Source organism: Excalfactoria chinensis, chromosome 7 (genome assembly GCF_039878825.1).
Source record: "Excalfactoria chinensis isolate bCotChi1 chromosome 7, bCotChi1.hap2, whole genome shotgun sequence".
In the NCBI taxonomy this organism is placed as follows: Eukaryota; Metazoa; Chordata; class Aves; order Galliformes; family Phasianidae; genus Excalfactoria; species Excalfactoria chinensis.
The window spans coordinates 29,831,627-29,856,157 of record NC_092831.1 but is presented as its reverse complement, the minus strand read 5'-3'; the positions used below and the strand labels follow the sequence as shown (position 1 = coordinate 29,856,157).

At 37.6% G+C, this 24,531-nt stretch overlaps 1 long non-coding RNA gene across 1 annotated transcript; it reads right to left on the bottom strand.

Moving 5' to 3' along the window:
- Positions 1-182: 182 nt before the first annotated feature.
- LOC140254997 (uncharacterized) lies at positions 183-24,069 on the bottom strand. The gene is made up of 4 exons (XR_011904359.1): positions 23,956-24,069; positions 23,553-23,674; positions 2,611-2,765; positions 183-297 (listed from the first exon to the last, which is right to left on the bottom strand). It is a non-coding gene; the product is annotated as an uncharacterized lncRNA (long non-coding RNA).
- Between the last annotated feature and the right edge of the window lie 462 nt (positions 24,070-24,531).

Sequence of the window (24,531 nt, the reverse complement as noted above, 5' to 3'; positions counted from 1 at the left end):
GTATGCAAGTGAGAAAAGGAATCCAGCCATAACCTCCCTGGGGCAAAGTATTTTTCACGCAAATCAGCAGTCACTGAATACAGCCAAACACAAGTTTTAATTCTTAGTGTTCCCCATTTGAAACACAAGGTGAGCATCTTACGTAACCCCACAAACTGAGAAATCTCACCTATGCATACTTACGTAGTCTTGCTCAGGAGCCACCTCAATGAAGGGGGGGGGCATGGGGGGAGTGGTCAGCTACAAATTGCTACCCTTCTATGACAGTGCTTTTCTCTCATCAGAATTTAGTGTGACCTAGGGAGACGTGTCACAAAATAGAAAATAATTTCAATAGATATTATTCAGAGGCACTTATTTCACAAACTAATATTTTTCAAATAATTCAGCTTGATGATATGATTACTGTATTTGGAAGGAATGCACAACAAATACCAGCTTTTTCCTTAGTGTCTGCTCCTCAAACAGGAGGGCATAGCTGAAAATAAATCTTGAGACTACTATTTTTCATTAGCCTCATTTCTTTCATTATTCCATATAACGCTTAACTGAGAACAAGTAAGATCAGCATGTAGAAAGCTATTTCCCAAATCATATGCCTTAAACAGACTTTATTACTAATGGAGTTTTGCTCACTATGTAGCTTTAATTAGTTTGGGGGACTCCACAGTAAAGGCAGAAAGCTATATCAATGCACACCTCTGATAAACCACCCATCAAATGAATTACTGCTCTCAGTTAATTAACTCCAGCTGGTTAACTGCAGGAGTGCTCACTCATTTACTCTTGAGTATCACTAAGATTACAATTAGCCAGGAAACTGTCTCTTGTCAATAATGCCTATTTGCATTACATCCCAAGAGCCCAAAAATCCTAATGTCAAAAATGGATCCATGTTTCTACATGCAAAAAATAAATAAATAAAGTAAAAAATAAATCCAGAGGTTATCTTTTAATCTGATAGGTATTACATCTTACATCAAAACTTAATTATCTGAAACATTTATTTGCACTTTAATGGAAAAGCTCTATTCTGCCTGGGTCACCTAGGGTGAAAGCAGGCAGAAACAAGTATGAAGAGAACTTAAATAACTTAATGCCACTTTCAACATATACAAAGGGTCTCTTCTGTGTTTATACGCTCATAAGATGTGAATAGCTTCATGTATTTCAATAGTGTTATGTGCAGCTTTTTTTTTCTTTTCTTTTTTTTTTTTTTTTTTTTTAATGATCTAAGCACCCTCAAATTGTCCATTGTGTCCCTCTTAAGAGAGCAGAGTTACTTTACAAAGCTTAACATTTTCATATGCAGTAACCTACTACTTAATAGGTTAGGTTATTTGGCTTATAAATTTCCAGTAGCTGCAATAAACAAACAGGTAACCACCTGCTCTTGAGCTACCCTAGCCGGGAAGTTAAAATGCTTCATAACTTTATGCATATCCCCAAAAACTGTATACTTTGTCCTCTTTTGAAGATTTGTTTCGTGCTGTTCACTGGAGATGTGTAACAAGACCAGCCCTTAAGAGCATCCAATGTCCAAACAGCACCTGGTAGCTTTACTGTGTGGCTTAGCAAAACTCCCATTCACTGCCTATCTGTGTGACTGGCTTGCTGTAGTTCCTGCCCCTGCTGTCAAAATGGCTTTTACCTTTGTGGAATAAGGTATAAAAAAAAAAAAAGGGCCAACTACAGCTACGTACAAGGGTACAAACTCAAATCTTAAATCAAAGCTGTACTGGGATCAGTGCAAACTTGAACCCAGGCTCAAAAAGCTCTGTACTTGCCTATCTCTATGAAGTTCCTTGAACCTGGACACTGGATTCAAACCATTCACAGCTATGCAATGTTAATTAAACTGAAATAACTATTTATCAAAATTGTACTCAGGTCAGTTTTCTATTGGCACTTAGTTTCTCTGTATTAACCCTTAAATGTTTGTCACAGTAATTACCTAATATATGTGGAATTTCATGATTATTACTCAGGAAGTGCTCACACAGAAATAGCCAAACAAAAATGCATGATATTTGACTATGATTTCTCATTTAATGCCCCTTCAATGCAGAATTCAATGGATTTATCTGCCCATTTGACCACACCAAACATTCCCTTACAGTTCCTGAGTTTAGCCTTTAAAAAAAATTGAGGACAACCTGGACTGTTCACTTCCTACATTAAATTACACCCCAACCAGACTACAGTGCCAGATTTGTCATGACATGCTATTTCGGATAGGCACCGTGGAATCAATCTTCATGCTTCACTTGGTACAAAAATTAATTCTGAGGTTCCTTAACAGAAAAATAACCAGTATCATTTGATGATTACACCCCATAAAAAACAAAACTACATATGGGCCTTATCATCCTTGAGTTCTTTGTTATCTTTGCTGTGTCTCAGCAATGAATGGCAACAACCAGATTTTACTGGAGTTGCTCGTTAACATGAGCTTCAAGTAACAATGGTTGCAGACACAATTTCATACTACTACCGTCTAACTACAAGGCAATTGCCTTTAATTGCTGTGAGTCAATTCCATTTGATAAAGCATTCACAGTTCTGTTTGATTTTAATTACCTGGACTGAACAGACAGTGCCACAGCTTACCTTGAGCAGCCAAGGGCGCTTTCTGAGCAAGGGTTTCTGTTTCACATCTTCTTAGCAGGAGAAAACACTCCGTTAACTTGATTTTTGATTCTTGCAGGCAATGTAGAAATATTTAGTGAGCAGTTCTCTTCCTCAGGAATGTAATGCCTCAGCATCTGGATTAAAGTGGAAAAAAGTATTCATATCATAATCAGAACATTGACTTTTAGAGAGAATCTGGAACATTTATTTGTTACTGAAGATATTGTCTCTTTGCTGTGGATAACATAGAAGACAAGTAGATCAAAGCTACTGACAAACCTCAGCTTCATTTGACTTTGGAGTATTCATGCTTCTATAACTTGAAATCACCCATGTATGTTTAAGTCTTGTGGCCAGCAACATTACGCCCCAGAATGACAAATAAGAGATACAGTTTTTTGTATTTACCAGGTGACTCTGGGTCCACCTGCACCAAAGATCGCTCCTTAAGCAAACTATCGAAGCTTGTTTTATTGGGGAACTTCCAGATGCTATCACTTGTTCCCAAGCGTTCAATCTGAACTATCAGCCTACAGTTTTTGTCACTGGAATTACCACTAAGACAGAAACAGGAAATTTGGTTTTGTTCTCCAATGACAGTAGAGAACTGTGGAATTTAAGAAGGTGTGTATAACTACACAGAAATTAGAGAAGCTGAAGACAGCACAAATAACAACCAAAGACAAAAGCGAGCAAAAAAGAAAATGAGACTTGGTTTAGGTGAGTTCCCTCAAACACCACATCACCAAAGTCTTGGTTAAGGCCTTCAAAGTTCCTTTCATGGACTACTTTTTTCCTTGTATTGTACTCTTACTGAACAAATACACACTGCTAAAATGCATCCATCACACTGCTTTCTTTTCCAGGCTGCTTTTTAGAAACAGTTGATCTATAGCAAAAGCTGAAAGTAAAACCATGAAACAACCAACCACTTAGCACAACAACCACTTCCCTTTATGTACTGGAAGTAATGCAAACTACAGCCAATGCACTGATGACTTATAGGACAATCCCAGGAATTAAGAGAGTCTCTTAACTTTCCATTTCACTGAAATTATCTCCTAAGACAATGGGAAGCAAGCTTTTGAGATGAGCCTCCTCTTCACACGCTTCTGCTTTCAGCTTTGCAGGGCTTCAACTGTTTTCACAAATCAAAATTCTTTTTTTTTTTTTGCAAAAGTCTGCTGCAGATAAAATAAAGCCCTTCTTCTGAGTCATGCTGGGAACTAACTGTGTTACAGCACAGCTGTAAAGGCTCTCAAAGTAGAGCCAACATTATGACAGCACTAGGGTGAAGCAGACAGCACCCACAGCATTTTCTCTTCACGGCAAGAAAAATGCAAGCCAAACGTGTTTAATGACCTCTGGGTGTATCGAATGCTGGGGAATTCAAGATCTGTGGCCAGGGCGTGGTTTTTCTACTGAACACACACCTACTTTTGTCGCCAGTGATGAAATCTGTTAATTTTGAACACTGGCACGTTGCCTTGGAGAAGACCCTCCTCCTTTTCACTGAGGTGTCTGACATCCTTTGCAAGGAATCCTTTCTTTTAATCTCTAATTGGCATTTCAACTGTCAACTGAAGAAAAACAACAGACCTTCGCCTTTTTAAGAAACAGCATAATTCCATCCACTTAAGAAAATACTTAATAGAACTTCTGAGTAACACTTTGCTTGCACTCCATGTATTATAGCTGTTAAATGAGCACCAAAAGTACAGAAAAATGACAGTAAATATATAATTAACAATAAAGTTGATTGTGAGGTGTTGAGTTATATTTAATTACACATGACTGCAAAAACTATTTTCCTTTATCACTAAGTAACATAAAAGAAATCTGTCACATCTGTCAAGAGAGCAGCTTGAGATCACACTTAGACAGTAGGTAATCCCTGCAGCACAGAACCTGTGCAGGAAGCAGGAGTGCACCAGGTAAGCCCAACTGTGCTGTTGGCTTTGCTACCTCAACTCAAAGCTCTGCAGTTCCAGGCGGTACATGGAGTTCCCAGCAGAACTTAAGAGTGCTGCACTTCAGCTGTTGGTTCATGTGGGATCTCAGCACAGAAAGGTTCCAGATTTTAGGACTCGGGACTAGCAATCCTGCACACTTGATGTCCTGCACACTTCATGAAGCTTTTGTTTTTCTTTTTTTCTCATCTTCTAAACAAACATCTTATCTTCTAAACAAACGAAGAACAACAACTGTAACATACAGCCAAGAATTATTTCAAATTACTACTTCACATTTTTCTGTTCTCTGATTTATTGTTTTTCTAATGAGGGAATTCATATTCTTGTTTGAGTTTAAAGAATAACAGAAGGCTATCTGTATTCATATGACTCATCATTTGGAAAAAAAAAAAGCAAAGAACACAGGACTAAGTGTTTTAACTCTTGATCTGTTTGGAATTAACACGACTCAAAGCAGAAGTTAGCAAGGAAAAAACTTTTTAGAAGAATCAATTCAAAATGAAGGAAAATAAAAACATAAGTAGGCCAAGAGAATGTAGCAATACAAGTTTTTTCCTCAAGTAATTAAGCCCTGGACTCCAAAACAACAACAAAAAGGATAAAAAAAATAATATTGAAATTTTGGTCTTCAGGAACAGCATTGGAATGGTTTTCCCTGACTGATTGCATGAGATGGGTGTGATGTTCTCTTCTGGACCAGAATTGCTCCACGTGTCAAATGAGCACATGGGTTTCCTAGAACAGAGAGGCAGCGGTCAGTCAGCTGCTTCTCTGAGCGGAGTGAAAGATGACCAGCACCGCTGCTGGGTGGCCTGAAAGCTGGCTCCTCACATCTGCTAGATGGGATCTCTTCTGATCCATGACCTCTTCTTAAATGCATTCCTCTCTTATTAACTCTAACGTACTCTCACAGAGGCCATGATGTATCTGCTATTGGAAAGTGGCAAAAAATAGGAATTAATTATGCATTGTCATGTACAGAAGAACACCAACTGTTGATGTGAACCTCTTTTATCATTAAACTCACCATTGGCTTGCAGGTTCTTAGTGCCACAGAATAAAAAATGCTGTATTTTATACTCAGACATGTAAAGTGTAGTAACATATCCATACAATCTTCATAGCAACTCTTCAGACAAGTCCAGGAAGGGTTTTTAGAAAATCTGAGTTACAAAGATGCTACAAAACCACCCCCAGGTAATAACAAAGTTATGGTGGACTCTGCTAACCAAGTTAAGGTAGTTCGAAATAATCCAAAAAAACGAAGTGAAAACACTTCAGAAACAGTGGTGTGATTCCAACAAATGCTGAATTGTATCTTTTTTTGTACTAAAGCACCTCCTTTTGCCTCAGACCATTCAAATTTCCAGCCTGCCCGTAAGCACATCCTCCTCACTGCCAGACTGTAATACAACATGGACTTCACATGCACAGTGGGGACTACTGTTTAAACAGGCATCTACACACTCTTAAGCCATATACTTTTCTATCTCACCAACTGCCCCCAAGGACCCATGCTTATAATGTGCAAACTACGCATTTTATAAATTTTGTACATTTAATGCATTTACAAAATCTATACATCAGAAGTGATTGCCATATCTTTATTTTCCAACAGAAGCAACAGAACCCTATTCCCACTGCCTTGACACAAGCTCCGGTTGATATCAGGCAGTCCTGTTACATTTGTGCCAAGAAAGTCTTTTTTCCCCAGACATTCTACCACATAAAACATACATTTACTGCCTGCCCAGACACCTGCATTTTAACTACTTAGTGAATACAAAACTTAGTATGCTCATCAAGATCCACTTACTCGTGTGTTAAATAAGAAAGGTTTTGTCTGAAATAAGAAATTAGCTAACATATTCCAAAGTAAAACATCTCTCTGTCCCCTTTCCTACTGTGTTATGGAAAAGTAGAAATAAACATCACAGAAAAAAATATACATTACTAATAGAACATTATCATGGTTTTGACATGAAAAATCTTCTTACTCCAGCAGATCACATTAAAAAAGTCAAAAAGAAAAAAAAAAAAAAAAAAAAAAAAAAAAAAAAAAAAGGCCGTAGTGTCCTTAGATTGCATCACCATTGAAAGGAATAGAACGTGTCATTTCAAATGGCAAAACACCGAATAGACTTTTAAGGCTATACTGAAAAAGAAGTCTATAAGGCTAGTACTGTGATTACAGAAGCCATTTTGAGAAAGAAAAAAATACAGTATGCCTTGAAACAAAAGAAATAGACCTAATTCCACCTTCCCAGCCCCAGCCGACCTCCCAAACCTCAAAAGGATGTCCCGCTAAACTCCTGATAGTGATCATTTAAGTTCCAGCATCCACAATACTTAATTAATCTAGCTTACAGAAAATTAGAACAAGTAGGAGCAGAAAAAAAACTTTTGCCACCAAAATATAGCGGATGTGTAGTGTTAGAGACTAGCTCTGGGTCATTCTTCTCCAACAATAAACAGATACTGATTTTCTGCAGCTTTTGTGTCTTGAGTCAGCCTTGTAGAGATTGCATGAGAAAAGCATTCTAACCACAAAGAAAATCCTCATTTAGAAATATTCAAATCTCCCTCTCCAGAGAAACTGTCCATCTCCTTGGCACACAAAGAGTGCTGATCCCCAGCCATTCTCCTCCTGTCTTCCCTTGTTCCCTCTGTTGTCCTTGTTCCCAGAGCCATTCCAAGCACACAGCTGTCTGGAATTTATGAAACTAATGGACACGTAATAAGGACTAAAAATCTGACCTGCTGTTATGAAAACCTAGGGTTCTTTGCACAACAGAGAATTAAGCTAGTTTCCATTCCCAGCACTTCTGGAACTGTTTTTGATTTAGAAATTGCACTTCCTAATTTACAAAGGTCAGGAGGTCACTGTTGTTAATGTACTATCTTTCCCATAAGAAGTCATACTGTGCCTCTTTGTGTCTTGTCACTGTGAACAAAATCACTGCATGCTGTTATTTCTTCCAGCTCTCAAGATCACCCATGACCACTAACAACTGCTCAGAAACTGGAGAAAATATTTTCTTTTGGAAGCTTAATGAAATTTCAGAGTGAAGAACAGTTTAATATGCCTTCTCTAGATCACTGAGAACTTTATCAAGTGTCATCTTTGCATCAGGCAAATGACAAACTGTAAAATGCAGAAAACAGAATGCTTTCTTAAATATAAAATGATGATACGAGTAGAATCACAGAATGGCTTAGCTTGGAAGCAACTTCAAGAACAGTAACATTCCAAGCCCATTGCCACAGGCAAGGTTGCCAACCATGAGATTGAGGACTAGATCAGGTTGTCCAGGACCCCATCCAAGCTGGTTTTGACCACATCCAGTGACAGGGCATTCAAAACCACTCTGAAAGATGCTTGTATGCTTGTTTCACCACCTCACCATGAAAACCTTCTCAGTGAAAACCTTTCTCCTGACATCTAATCTAAATCTACCTTCCTTTTAAAACTTCCCCCTTGTACTATCACTATCTACACATTCAAAACGTTGATTTCCCTCCTGTTTACCATCTCCATTTAAATACTGGAAGGCTGTAATGAGGTCTCCCTTCAGCCATCTCTTCCACAACACTGAACGAGCACAGCTCATTCAGCCTGCCTTCATACAAGAGGTGCTCTAGCCCTCTCATAATCTTTGTGGCCCTCCTCTGGATCCTCTTAAAAATTCCACAGCTTTCCTCAACTGGGGCCCCAGACCTGTGTACTGTACTCCAGATGGGGTCTCACAAGGGCAGAAATTTCTACCCTGTACCTTCTGACCACCTCTCTTCTGATGCAGCCCAGGATACCACTGACTTCCTGGACTGTAAGCACACACTACAGGATCCTGTTAACTTAGATCCTGTTAAAGAGATCCTGTTAAAGCCCCTAAATCCTTCTCAGAAGGGCTAGTCTCAAGCTGTTCTTTAAATCTGTACACATAGACACATCTATCATCCTGACCCAAGTGCAAAACCTTGCACTTGGCTTTATTGAACCTCATTAAGTTCACAGGGCCCACCTCTCAAGTTTACCACATATCTATGGATGGCATACTTTTCTTCTGCTGTACCAACTGCACCACTCACTTTGGTGACATTCATCCTGGTACTGATCTAGTCAGTTTTTACTGAATTAGAATATAGCAAGACTGCCACATACTTCAATTTTGATCCTCATCAAACAAATGCCATTCAGTGCTATCTCTAAGAAACATCACTGACATTTCCGTCTAACTCGTATCTTTGGAACCACAAATTTAACACCATCAAGGGAAAAAGAAAATCGTTTCAAAGCATTATCTTGCTTATTAGTTTATCTTCTACTGCTGTTTGAATAGCACAGATCAACACTTGCAGGCCACCTGCATTTTTTGCTGGACTTCTGAAAATAGAGATCACATTTCTTAAATAGGGACACAAATAGAAAACAGGACTGAAGAAAGTGGAAGCTAACATCATCATAGGAACATTTATTACCTCTAAACAAGTACAAGTGCAATTGACAAACAGCTGTCCTGCTGGTGATATTTATGTCACAAGCTAAATCACATACTAAAATGAAAAATCTATTAAAAAAAACCAAAAAACTAAGTTTAGACTGATTGGTTAAAAAATTTTCAATACAGACAGTAATGCTTACAGGCAGCAATGTTTGTTTCTTTTTTGTCTCATGAATGCTTTTCTCAGAGCAATCTCTTTCCATTTTCATGGCTTCCTGTCATCTGCCTAAGGGAGACAAAGAAATAAAGGAACTTGCCTGGTGGTTTCTCTGGAGCTGGATTATTATTATTATTTTTTTAAGCTAAAAGGACTTCAGGATGATGCTTTATGGTTGTCTCCTGCAGATATATGCACACACATCTGCCTCAGAGCAAAAGTGATTTCAGAGAATAACACCACATATAATGAGAACACCATTGGTTATTCATAAGGAAGAAAACAATGACAAATATTCATTTGTTCTATGTGACAAAAGAGAATAAAAGATCATTTCACTTTCAGCAGCCTCCCAGCTTTCTCTTGCACACCCCTCAGAAAGCAGTGAGATGGCCCAGCATCGGGAGTGATGTCAGACCTGCAAAGGGTTATGGCACATGTGCACCTTGAAACCTCAATGGAGAAAATGAAAAGGTAAACTTACTATGTATTGCAACAAGTTATCATGAGACCCCACTCCAGTAAGACCTTAGAATTATTTTGTAATTAAGTTGTTAATTAAATTACATGTTATGTTATTGCATTACTGCACTTTGTTTTAAAAACTTAAGGAAGAAGAAAAATCAAAACAAAGTTTATAAACTTCTGCTAGGACTGATATTGACTACTCTCAATGTTAGATCTGCCCCCACTTTTCATGCTGACAGCTGTCCACAGGACAAGAACCCAACTCTAGAACACTGCATATATCATGCACTTCGACAAAACCAACTGCCAGTGCATGCACTGTCAAGAAACATCAAGAAAACTGACATTGCCTGACAACTCTGGTAGGAATTAAGAACAGCCAGCTAAACTGCATGGTCTAAAAGCTTAGTGCGTGGGGATGGAACCATTAAAATAATTTGAATGATGTTATTTCTCACATAAAATCTCACAGAATTTGTTGTAGTTAAGCCCTAGCATACCTGCCTCTCCGTGCAAGTGGCATTATTTCAGTGAAATACCAATTATGATACTAGTTATGATACTACTTTGCTATACCCTGTAGTACAGCATGTGTGTACATCAATAAAAAACTCCCAGCACCACCATTTTAGAGATGAAAGGATTTCTGAATTCTAGTTTATAGTAGCTTTCCAATGACAACCAATAGACAGAATTCTAATTTATTTGATCATATTCTTTTTTTATGAAATGTGAACAAAATGCCACATAGATGGAAGAACATTATATTTTTAAAGCAAACATATCCAACACAAGCACTGAGAAAGGAGACAGGAAACATTATCCTTTAAAAAAATAGAAAAAAAAATTCAACAAAACAAACAACATCTTCAGTAAATTAGACTGACGTGACACAGACTTTTCTTCAAAACCTTATAAAAATTATGTTTTCAAATAAGTGACAGTCAGGAAAACTCACCTTTCAGTATCTATAAAAAGATGCAAAGCTGTCAGCAGCAAAACAGCTCAACATTCATGAGATGTTTTTAACATGGTAGCTGTGAAAATACACACAAGAAGTGTAGACTGCAGTTCCATAAGGTTAAGAATGAAAAATAATTCAAACCATAAAAACTCAGTGATATGGTCCACGAATAACTTTTAATGCTATCAACTTAATGATGTGCACTAGTTTTCTTACTGAATTTGCTAACTTAGAAAACAATGAGCTAGTTTTTATCTATTTGGTGTAGAGGTAATAACCCTTCAAAAGAGGAAGACAGCTTCTTCTTAGGAACACTGTATCTGACCAAGCTTCTGTTGAAGGCTGAGCTATTGCTAGGTTTCAAAACGCATGGAAATTGTGAATACGTTCTCTTTAGAATAAATTAATGGAACACCAAAAAATATAAACGCTCACTTAAGCAAATGTTACCTAACATCACAGTAGGTAAGAGTTAAATTCTTACATACAGCAAGGTCTTTTTAGTGAACTGATTCACAGGAACAAACTATAAGTAAACAAGGACTACTTTCTACTTTTGTAAAAAATAGCACAGGAATAATATTCTCTCCCTTCAGAATTTTTCTTAGCACTTTGCTATGGTAAATGACACAAAACAGAGAAGATTAGAAGTTGAGAAGACATTCTGTTCTGATATCGCTAAGTGCAGTGTATTATTCTCAGTGAGCTGAACAACACGAAAACTAAGCTCCTGAACACGTCAAACACAGCATAAGCACCACAGCCCAAACATGCTACCACAAAGACTAACCATGTTGTTTATCACTGAAGCACTTGAGACATCACAAAAGTTAAATGCACCGCATCTAGGATGGATCAGTCTCCTTGGGAACACCAGCAAATGCCCACCAGGACAGCACACTGCCAAGCAATAAGAATAAAAATAAACAAATCAGTGAAGGAGAAGAGATTTTTAAAGACTACTAACTTGTTTCTAGATAGCATTAACATGTTGAGAGGCAGAAGTAGAACCCCTACACATATTGTCTTATTTCTACCAGTGGGCATCTGCGGCTACCTCTAAAAGAAAAGGCTTCCTCCAATCCACCAATGTGTGAAAGGAATGCCTGCTGGCTGTTTGTACACATCACATTTTTTGTTCCAAAGCTTTTCACTCGGGCAACAGAGGACCCCACTGCACATCAGTCAGGTTGCATAAATGGAAAAAACCCATAACCTAAGCTTTACGTAAGCTGCTCAGAGCCGTGCCAGTTGACAGACAGCATACCCAATGCCATATCCCTGTCCCCACGGAGGGAAAAGGCAGTGCTACAGCCACCACCAGGCACAAGGTTGATATACAGCATCAACAAGTCACTGCTCAGCAGACTACAGTCTCTCAGCTGTCTGGAGGGAATCAAGAGTGAGAAGCTACCCTTTCTTTTAACCTTGCAGTGTGCCACAGTCATCACCATCATTATAGTTTTTTCTGCTTAATAATGAATATTGAAAAGCATGTTAATAAGTGCTTCCTTGTGAACTTCTATTTTGCAGCCAGTGTATTCCCAGAACAAACAGTTTGCCCCATATAGCTTGTACCACTTGTTTTTCACCTTTGCTCTTCACAATTTGTTCTAATTCCAATTACCTACTCAAGCTACCTAATTATAGTGTTGATTACAGAAATAACTGCAGTTTTACAAGACAACTTGAGATTATCAGACCACAAGCAACCTAAAACTCTCACGTGATATATTTAAAATGAGTTCAGCACATTCAGAAATTTGGGTTTTGTTTTAACTTGCAGATTAAGTGTCTTTTGAAACTCCATTCAAACAGTACATAACTGATTTTCATAATGACAAATACAATAACACATTACGTGCAGTCTGCAGAGACTAAAATCATTTAATGATGTGAAGGTTTTTTAGAATATTTCTTTTTCTGAGCTGTCTTTGACTCCTATACCTGAATCATGAAATATGTTTTTTGAGAACTTTTAAGTGCCACTGTTTACCCTAATGACACAAAGCAACATTTTCTAATAGTGCTTCTTAGAGGCTTATTCAAAGTTCTCTGTAAATAATGTATCTTAAAATAATAGATTTTAACAGATGTTATTATACACTGGCCTTGAGTTTCAAAGGTTTGACCTAGTCTCCTGAGATGACTGCTTCGGATAGGATATTTGGATGTCTGAGTTATTTTCTCAGTTGTTAGTTATTCCCCAATTCTCTGTGTACTTTGGGAAGCAGAGGGCCTCGGTAGAGCCATAGCTATTCATCTGAGACTTTAAAAAGCAAAAAGAACCACTCATAAAACAACCAGACAATTTCTTCAGAAATTCTTCTTCAGCAGAAGAACAGAGACATGGATCTGCCTGCTGACCTTCTAACCTCTCATATAAGGAAACTTCTGGGTTTTTTTTCTGTGTATGATTTCCCTGAAGGACATATGCTTATTTAAATGCTTCTTCAATACACATGTGCTTATTTATCTATCTACACGTATATCTATATGCAACATTTCTTCATGAATGTACAAGGAGCAGAAAACACATACATAGACACAAGGATTGTTGTAAGCACCAGTGTAAATTGGAATTTTTGATGCTGGCTATGAATTTTTATCTGCTCATTCCTTGTAAGGAGCTGCAGACATTGCACTCACTGATTTCCTGTTTAATGTCTGGAACAGCAGTCATTTGGATAAACTTCTGCATTATGCAATAGGTGGACATAAGTATATTAGAAAATAGAAAATTAATGTCTTGATTAATTACAGAGTGCCTAACTACACTTAGGTTGAAAATAGTTAAAAATTGGCATCAGATTTCAAATCCTTTGCCTTCTCGGCATAGAAAATCCTTCTGACCCTCAGAACATGCAAAGCAGGGCACTAATTATCAAGGGGAGAGTTTGCAAAAGCTGTTGCACATTTCTCAGGAATGTTTGGATTGCAGTTCCTTGATCCCATCCACATCTGCCTTTCCCATTCGAGCCAGAGGTTTACACCTCTGTCCTCTACACTATCTTTTTCCTTTCTCTCAACAGTGTTCCTATTATGTATTTTGTTTTCTGATAACCCAAACAAAAATCTAATCTATCTTTTCGGAAAACACAATTATGAGCCATATTTTGCAACACTTTCAAATAAAAAAAACATACCTAATATTTTAAAATTAGAAAAATTCTTACTATAATTGTCTAAGCTTTCTTAGCCAACTAAAACATATATGTATCATGTGTTAATTTGGTTTTTGCCTTTGATGAGAAATAAGGAAATAAGAATTCGATTACTCTGCTTAAAAACTTGTTATAAAACCCCATACTACTATCTAGACATAATGGCAGTCATCAGATTTTCTTTACCTATTCTATCAGTTTGGCCTTCCCAGGTATCATATGAACTGACAATAAAATTATCAAGACCATATTTTTCCACAAAACCTTTCATTGTTCTATTACACAATTACACAATATTAATTATCAAATGCCCATTAAGTATCCTCACCTAACCATAAACTAATTTCCAGTCTTTCCATTCTGTTTTCTTCTCCTCAGCTTCAGCAAAAATTATCACAAGGCTATTTTAATTAACAACTCCTTTTGTAGTTCTACAGAAGATTCCACTAGCACATCATCGGAGAAGCAGAAATCATATAATCACAGAATCACCAAGGTTGGAAAAGATCTAAAAGATCATCCAAGTCCAACTGTTCACCTATTACCAATAGCTCCCATTAAACCACCTCCCTCAAAACAACATCCAGTCGTTCCTTGAACACCTCCATGGTTGGTGCTCCACCACCTCCCTGGGCGGTCCATTCCAATGACTGACCACCCTTTCTGAGAAGTAATACTTTCTAATCTCCAGCCTGAATCTCCCCTGCCGTAGCTTGAAACCATTCCCTCTGGTCCTATCACTAATGACAGGAGAGAAGAGGCCGACCCCCAGCTCACTACAACCTCCGTTCAGGAAGTTAGAGAGAGCAATGAGGTCTCCACTGAGCCTCCTGTTCTCCAAGCTGAACATTCTCAGCTCCTTCAGCCTCTCCTCATACGGCCTGTGCTCCAGACCTCTCAACCCTCAAGAGTAAAACATGTTTTACTCTTTATGTGAGTTTCTGTACAACGTTTCTTCTTTCCATGGAAGAAGTAAAAATATTTTCTTCACTTTATTATTTACACATTTTGTTACTGTGCACAACACTGTATTTGCTTTATGAATAAATATCCACTGAAAAAAATTACATCTACTAAACTTCCAAGAGCCATCAAATTCCCAGGGCAGTCAGTAAAATATAAACTTATTAAGTGTGATGGAAATTGATACATACATTGAAATGTTGCTGTGAATTAAGTTGGGAAGTCTTGTCTGGAAAACAGATGGAATCCTGAGTGTTCTGCTTAACTGATACCGAGGCTTCTGTGTTTACTTTATATCTGTCTGTGTTTACAGTGGGTTTCAGGACATGAGATTAGATAGCAATAAAAACTGTAAAAGTCTGGGAAAAAATGAACAGTAGACTTGTTATTTCTTCAAAACCCCCAAAATGCCAGTTACTTTCTAATGTTCTATCACCTACTATATATATGCTGTAAAAACTATGGGGCGCAAACAAGCTTCAGATGTTTCAGCTGCCAAACAAAACAGATCAGAGTGAATAACTAATGTTTTAATAGGTTATTATTACTCCTGCCCATTTACTCAGAGCCTGAAAAAAAAAAATAAATGGCTGCATTCTATCGTTTGATGTCATAGATAAATATCTTATTTCAAATATGCAATTACGCCATTTTAGTTGTTATTACCCAATATTTAGATAATTTAGATAACAAATTTGAAGACCACTTGATTTTTGATTCAGTGGGTTGACACAAACTAATAATTCTCACTTATTGGGTAAATATTCTTCAAAACCAACAGGAAAATCTTATGTAATCTCCCCACTGTTACCAGTGAATGTTTCACTTGCTCTCAAGGACACTGCCCTTTCACAGACAAATCTGTGATTTTGTAAAAGAATCAAGTCAGCTTCGAAATCAGCACAAAGGGAGTTTTTGAGAAACTCAATTCAAAATGTGGTTTGAGGAAATAAGTAAAGTTGCACACATGCCACTACTTCTCTCCTTTAAGTATACCTTACTATAAACATTTTTAATATTTAATGTATATTCTAACAGTGAACAGAAACAGTTCAGTTCCAAAGCCCTGCTTTATATAAAACTATGTATATGCTACAAATTATCTTTTTATTCCTAGACTTTTACAGTAAATAGCAATAACTGAAAGAGAACATACACAATGTTAATAATAACTTAAGTCCACACTCTTAGTTAATTATTTTGGCAGATAAGCTCCTCTAAACAGCAAAACTCTAGAGTTCTTATGTCCCGAGTCCTAAAATAAGAGAAAGTTGCTTAAAAATCCCAGTTTGAGGTATGGAGCAGTTACAAGGAGAACTAACCTATGTTTAGGGGGAAAACCGAACAAGCAGACTCTGAATCTCCATGCAGATGTTTGTTACATCAAAGCATTTACATTTCTTTGCATCACAGTTTACAGCTTTGTGAGCAAAGCAATAGCAAACTTGGATCCACATAAGTACAGCTAAATAAATAAAGGTAGTCTGACTACTGAGAAACCTTAATTCCAGAAGAACTGTGAGTAACAAGGCAAGATATCAGCTGCGTAAGAACACTTCGAGCCCTTCTGAACATCTTTAATTACAATGTACCTTGCTCCATGGACAAACAGTTTGCCACAGATAGACTTAATGAGAGAATATCATTGTGATGCCACTGATGGGAATGACCTAACTGTAAATCAAAGAAAATACCGAGAGCATCAGACCTCATGCAAGAAAAGAAATTAATCAGGATTGAGACAATATAAGAGACGGCCTGCAGTCTCACCACTACATCCTTATAACATCTCCAAGACAACCCCCAGACCGTAACTTGTACTTAGTCAATAAAGGCGAAGTTTTAATGAAAAGAATAGAGAACACTTGATGCTTTTGTAAAGTTTAAACTGTTAAAATAGTTAATTTTAGCCTTTTCCTTGTTCTATTCCCTGGTGAATTAACAACGGAAGCCCTGATACAAACAGATTATATGAACAATTGAGGCACAGCTACAAAAACATTGTTCTTCTGAAAGAAGAAAAACCAAAACTCTTCAGCCTTTGATTGATAACATTAACAAGATGTATAGAATATGCAAAGGAGAGGTCTATAGGATTATTTTTTTTCCTGAATTGATAAAATCTGCTTCTCTTTGTAAAACTAAAATGCCATCATACTAAGAACTACAAATGCATGATCTTATATAGGCAGACAGATAAAGTAGTTCATCTAAAAAGTCCTTTCCAATTCCAGTTTCCAAGATGCATGAGTAGTCTTTTTAATAAAAGCATTTAGCAGCTTACCTGCTTTAATGCAGCTCTTGAGCAACTATATGGCTCTAACATATGTCTTCTCTCCGGATGTCTAGTTGCGATGTTCTCATGGCCTGGTTTGGGACCCCCCCAACTTTAGTATTTTCAGATCCTATTACATGGTATACATCGTATACCCATTATTCTTCAGAAAAGCACATGCCTATGTGAAAACTGTGAAATAGATTAATGCTTACTGCTGATGCTTTTCACACCAAAGAACTGATGCAGAAATATTTGTTAAAGATAAAAAACACTGTTCCCTAATTTCTGAGTAGCCCCAACCACTACCATGTGAATACAGAAGCTGCTTAGTAATTAAAATTGGCTTTCCTGACTCATAACTCTGTGTTTAAGAGGACAGAATGCACTTGGGTGGAAGCTACCAAAGATTGAGCAGAAAACAGAGATCACTGTTATATTTCCCTAACTAATGCTTTATAGCTAAATAGGCTCTAATTCTGCCCAACCACACCGTGGATCTTCTGTTTCCCTGGAGATTTTATTCCTGCTTCAGTACTTTCGAGCATCACATCCTCAAGCACCTTCCATTAGGTTCAGACAACTCCCAGAAAGCAGAGAGTCTTCAGATTCAGCAAAATGAAGAGCCTGTAAATAAAGTGCTGCAATTGCTACTTAAATAAAAAATAGCTTCCATTCAGAGCTTCAATGAGAGATATATTCCTTTAACATAAGGCTGATACAGAAATAACACTCCTATTGAAAATGTCCATTTCACTACAATGTCATGCTTGTGAAGTGCTTGTATGTTCTACTGATAACACTACCACTTTCTGCCACCTATATCTTACTTACGGTATGATTTGAGTGTAATGGTGCTCTCGAGTACAGCAGTCAGAACGCTTATCTTTCCTCAAGGATCAAACAAGTGAAGTGCTACTGGTATTAGAATGCGCTACAGACTACACTGTGCGTGATTAGGCTAGAAATGACTGAAAAACCTGTCAGTCACTGCTATTTACACTTCCTACATGCCAGTTCAATCACAGCGATGTCAAAGAAAATTCTGGTATTGCTTTTCCACGCACAAGCTTATTAACACCCAAGTACAACACTGTGTGCTGTTGGCAAAAACAATAATCTTCACAACAGGCAATAACTGTGCTTTTTTTTGTAATTTCTAACATAATTGTCAGTTTTGGAATTTCTGTGTCACCCCAAACCATCTGTGGAGCAAATAGTGGATTGGAAGATATCAGCGCAAATCCATCCTACTTACATGAGGACAGACTGTGGATATGAGTAGATACAGATAATGATAACACGTGGTGTAGAAGCAGCCTCTAAGCAGACTGAGAGGTGGGTTGTCAACATTGAATTTCAGGCAGGAAATAGCTGCTGCTGGTGGTTAGATACATAAACAATCACTAACTTAAAAGTCTTAAAAAATGCTGATGTAGAACTGAAGTATCAAAGTCTCAAGGTATCAGGACTACGTAGGACATAAACTACAAACAACAACAGTTAAATTAAAGCTGCCCTTAATGAATTTAAGGCAACATGATGCAGTCTTACAGGATTGTAGTTCTTAGCCCACATGTTTTCTTCAGGGATGTGAGATGTTACCTAAGGGAAAATGTTATTTCCTGATGGCGTGGGTAGCATTAGATTTCACACTGGACTTTCTGTAAAGCTTAGTGTTGTAGAAGCCAGTTTAAAGAAACAAAAAACAAACAACACAGAATACAACACTCCTGTTGTGTGTCCCTTTCAATCCTGGCCATTCTACGGTTCTAAGATTATGGTTAATCTATGTTTTATGTCAAAGACTATTTTAGTAGATATTTATGATCAGGAATCTAAGTGAGAGTTGTTTACAAAATACATTCAGGAGCACACTTCAAGAGCTCAGTAAAGAACTGACAACCAAAATAAATCAAACACAAAATAAAATCAAACATCATTACATGGTTAAAGAAGAACTCAAGAACATAGTGGATTAGTATATTGTACAAAACTTATTTTCTTAAAAAGAGCTGTTGTCACAATTCTGTGTAAACAGCTACTTGTAGGACCATCATCCAAGTCAAATTAGAAATGAACCTTGATGTGAAATAAGATACAACAACAGCCAATCTAATGTCAACACCTCAGGCAGAAGAGAGAAAAGGTTTTAAGCCAAAACATACTGATCAACTGGTAAGGAAACAGAATAGGACTCTTAACTAGCTCTTAAAAGTTGAGGACATGAAACTGAGCAGTGGTTGGTGATTGCTACAGAATCACAGAATTGTAGGGGTTGGAAGGGACCTCTAGAGATCACCAAGTCCAACACCCCTGCCAAAGCAGGCTCCCTACACCACGTCGCACAGGTAGGTGTCCAGGCAGGTCTTGAATATCTCCAGAGAAGGAGACTCCACCACCCCCCTGGGCAGCCTGTTCCAGTGCTCCATCTCCCTCACTGTAAAGAAGTTTTTGCGCACATTGGTGCGGAACTTCCTATGCTGAAGTTTCAGCCCATTTCCCCTAGTCCTGTCCCCACGCACTACTGAAAAGAGACCAGCCTCGCCACTATGGCTCCCACTCTTCTGGTATTTATAAACCTGGATCAAGTCCCCTCTCAGCCTTCTTTTCTCAAGGCTAAACAGACCCAGTTCCTTAAGTCTCTCCTCATAGGGGAGATGCTCCAGGCCCTTCACCATCTTTGTGGCCCTCCGCTGGACTCTTTCCAAGAGATCCCTATCTTTTTTGTACTGGGGAGCCCAGAACTGGACACAGTATTTCAGATGAGGCCTCACCAGGGCAGAGTAGAGGGGGAGGATCACCTCCCTCGACCTGCTGGCCATGCTCTTTTTAATGCACCCCAGTATGCCATTGGCCTTTTTGGCTACAAGGGCACACTGCTGGCTCATGGCCAACCTGTCATCCACCAGGACAGTTTCAACTACTTTTTGAAACAGGATTATAGAATTGAGAGGGTTGCAGGGGCTGAATGCTTTCACATAATCATGCACAGATCATCTTACTGCAGACTTAGGTTTGGAATTAAGTTAAAAGAACAGACTGAAATACAGCCTTTGGAATGAAGAAGTATGTCAGTATGTTAAACTACGCCTTCCCTTCTCTGTCTCCATGGCAAATTACATCTGCAGGCAAGCTTCATCCTCAAGACCTAAGCTAGGGACATGAAATCAGTATTGAAAAAGTGCCCTCTCTTCTTTAAAAGAACCATCTCCAATTGTACTTTGGTTTTTAAAATTCTGATGAGTGCACTTGTGAAAGAGTGTGGTGTGTTACTTATATCTAAACACCTAAGTTTATATCAGTAACAACCTTTTTGGCTTGGCTTCATCACCAGTAACTGATATGTACACAAAGCTTTATGAAACCTTAGTGTATGCTTTGTTTCTGCATTCACAGATAACTGGTTACCGCCTCATATACTTTTGCATGCTGAAAAGTATGTAACTCACTTCCTTTATTTTCCCTCATTTCCCTCAGAGAATTCTGTGAAACAATCTGCTGTAATAAGGCTTTAAATTAAAGATCTCAGTAATGAGAGGGACTACTTCACTAGGCTTCACACACATTCAAAGTGTTGCATGTTTTTTCTTATCTCTGTTTCACATTCTTTTATTTTTATTTTTTAACAGTTCCATCCACTCTTGAACTTTCCCAAGGAATATACTCAAGTTTCTATACGTAATTAAAATGTAAACACTACATGCCTAGGATTTTCAGGAGAAGTCATCCAATTCATATACAGTTCTAGCCATTTAACACTAACATACACAAGCATTCTCCATCTGACCTTATTTCATAAAGAAAGCATTACAACAAGAAACCTAGGTCACCATTTTAAAAAAACTGGGCACTTCTCTAGGTAAAATACTTTCGTAAATGCCAACTGCCAAACATCCATTTTGTGTTAAGAGATGCTTCTGTAGCTTTACTGGAGAGCAGTGATTTGGTAATGAGTTAAGTACTCCATACTACATGTTTTTTCCCCTCATTGATTGTGTTGCAAGGTTAGAAACATACTAAATTTCACTTAACACTGTCCTTCAAATGATGAAACATGGTATATCGTGAATTTTTTCTGTTAATTCTGCATACATTCCACACACTTGGCACATATATGTTTTTTCCCTGTACTGGATCAATAAAAGCTACCTTCAGCCCCACGTGCTAGTCTAAGCAGTGACCAACACAAGACCCATCAGGAAGAACAACAAGAACAACCAACTGAAATCCTTTGACAGTAAGACTGTTTCTAGCAATTAACAGCTAAGGGATTTCCTAAGCCACAAGTGTTTGATAGCTTCCAAATGTGTTTTTTTTTCCTGTTTTTTGTTGTCTATGTTTTGTTTTGTTTCGTTTGCTCCCTGTGAATCTTCTTGGAGGGGTGAGAACCTGTACAACCAACATTCAGCAGATCCCACAGCAAGATCCAAGGCCTTGACACTTTGAACTACACTGCATGACAAAAATTATCTTTCCTGTAGTTTAACAAGGCTATTTGAAAGTCACATTGGTTACCCAATGTAGTTAAAGGCTGCACATAGTAATTCCATGTTCACGTCTATCTTACACCTCTGCAACATCTTCTGCTGCCTGTTGGCCTCTCATGGTCTCTTAACAATATGCAAGGAGACAGAAGTATGAAACTGCTCTGTGATTCAGCAAAAAGGAATTAAAAAGAAAATTTACATCACCCCTTTTTAATGCCCACAGAGTTCAGCTTGTTGTCTGTATGTGCATTGTTTGGTAAAAAGAATATGGATGATCCTGCCAGGAATAAGAACCACAGACTTATCTAGTAAGCCGAAGACAATGACACAGGGTCAGAAATGGACAGAGAAACGAAGACTTGGAATATTTCCTGTCAATTATACTGCAATATATTCATTTTAGAATCCTTTCAGTGGTGCTGCGAGACCTACGTTTTTAAACCTTTTTACAATTATAATGCAAGACTGTAGAATCATAAAAGATCACACATTTGTTCAAAAACTGTATGTTAAGTAAACACTCAAAACCTCTACAAGACACAGAATGAACAGTTTGGTCTTAGGGACAGTAATCACTGGAACGTCCAGAACATTTTCCCTTCGAGAAATCAGCAGTTTTGATTATGGTTGTTGGAATAAATAGGGATGAATCATAAGACACACTCATCGGAAGCTACCAAAAGACAAACAATAATTTTCTAAAAAGAAAACACAGCAAAATACATAAACATCCTACCATGGTTTATGCATTCTGATAAACTATGAAACGCAGAGGAAGATGAACTCTTAAGTGAAGGACTCTCTTAAAGCTAACCTAAATGCTACCTCATACATAACATAATTTATATCTTTTCAAATATAATCCTATGAGATAACCTTCCATGAAATAGCTAAAATATCTTTAAACTTGTTCAAAGCTGTTTACATGTACTAGTGATCCACCTCATTTATTTATTTATACCAGTAAACAAAACAGCAAACTATGCATAGCGTTCCCAAAAACTGAAAAATATTATAGGAAACCATTTAAGGCTGAGACGAGGAAAAGACACTATGGGACTCTAATGGGCTACAAAATACTCTCACGTGAGAATGCAGAGTTTACCGCTGCAGGAAATTGTAGTGGTATTAACTCCTACTTTCTCTAGAGATGTTTTCTCAGTGGTTAAGAGGAAACTTCTAGGCTTAACCGATAGTTGAGGATGGGAAGGATTTTTTTATGCTTGTAATAAAGAGAAATATACAACTCCATCAGGTTTTATAAAATTCAAGTGTTTTCAGCGCAGTTTTTCAAGAGAAGCATCTCACCCACATTTGACTTGAATTGCATTTCTCTAGTGCTGCTTCTGGTTTTGCTCTTCTCTCTAGTCTAGGAATATTTATATACCAAAGAACTAGGACAGATCTCGTTCAAGGTTGTAAAGCTTAGCTTTCCTGTACTTCCCCTTAAGTCTATAAAAGCACTACAGGTATTAGAATAACACCACACTAATTCAGTAACACTATTACACTTAAATGTTAAAAACTAGAATAACACCACTTTGGTCAGGGCATTTCAAAAAAAAGCTCTTCAGGATTACGGTCTAAAGCTCTACCTTCTATATTTAAATGTTATCGATCTAAACTAAATTAAACATTATCTGTTATTTTAAGTTTCATTTATAATTTCAAGTACATCTTTCTTAAATTGTAAATGGTTTTACGCAAGGAAAATAAGCATAACTTAGAAATGGCATTAAAACATTGGCATAAACCCATGTTTTAACTCAATATTTCATGAAATATATTAGTAACAAAATATGCGGGAAGTAATGTACCCTATAAGAATTCCCTTCTTGTACAGACAGTACTTAACAAGCAACTCAACAACACAAATGAACAACAAAGCCATCCCCTGGAGTACACTGAAATACTGTTTGCTACGCATAACCAGGATACTTAGCAGCAAAGTACAAGGATACTGACGATTTATAATGTATGTACTTCCTGTGAATGTCCTTGTGTGTGCTCTTGTTAAGTTCATGAACCCACAGCAGATAGTGAGAGGAAAGGCTCTCGATTTACTCAGCATCCCCCTCTGATAATACCTGAAAGAGAATCAGAACACGTGACAAAGGAGAAAAACTACACCCATTTCTGAATGTCACACACGCATCCGCAATAAAAAACTTGCATGCAGCAGGTAAAGCATTTTTACTCTGCACTTAGTATGAGTGTTCCTGGAAGCATGTCCCATAAAGACCGGGATGCTACTAGCAGAGACCAAAAGGAATGAATGGAAAGGTCTGCCAAGTGCAATGCCTAAGGTCTCATCTGACAGCCATCCATTATGAACAACTCTCTGCTGATTCCCATCTTATAAATCTACCTTTCTCATCTGTATGGCTGCCTTCCACGTATCCTGGTTCTCCAGGAGCAGAGCTCTACAGGAGAGAGTGCACCACCAGAGATCTGGGATGAAACACAGGAAGATTCACATCCTATAAAACAGTTTAGTTATGTCAGATAAAAGAATTATTAAAAATCAGAGTCACCTGCATATTTTAAAAGTGAACAAAGACATGAAGTAGCTACTAGAAGCTGAGAGCCCATTATAGCCTTGTTAATATAGAAATAAGATCGCAACGTCATACAGGAAACTTTAACCTTCCCAACATGCTCCAAGAGATACTGGCCTACTATTCCCTACATTCCAAAAGAGAAAGAGAAGCAAAATAAAATAAAATTAAGTTACTGTTACAAAATGAAATAAGTGATGTATCTAGTCATAAACAGACTTAAGACAAACTTTTCAGGTGGTTAACAGTTTGACTTGTTTCTCTTCCATCCACCTGAAAGTCAGGCCAGAAACCTTGATTTGCAGTTTGCAGTCAGTGAGAATTTCATCTATGCAATAATGGAAATAAGCACATTTACCTACATATACATACGTATTGTTTTAAGT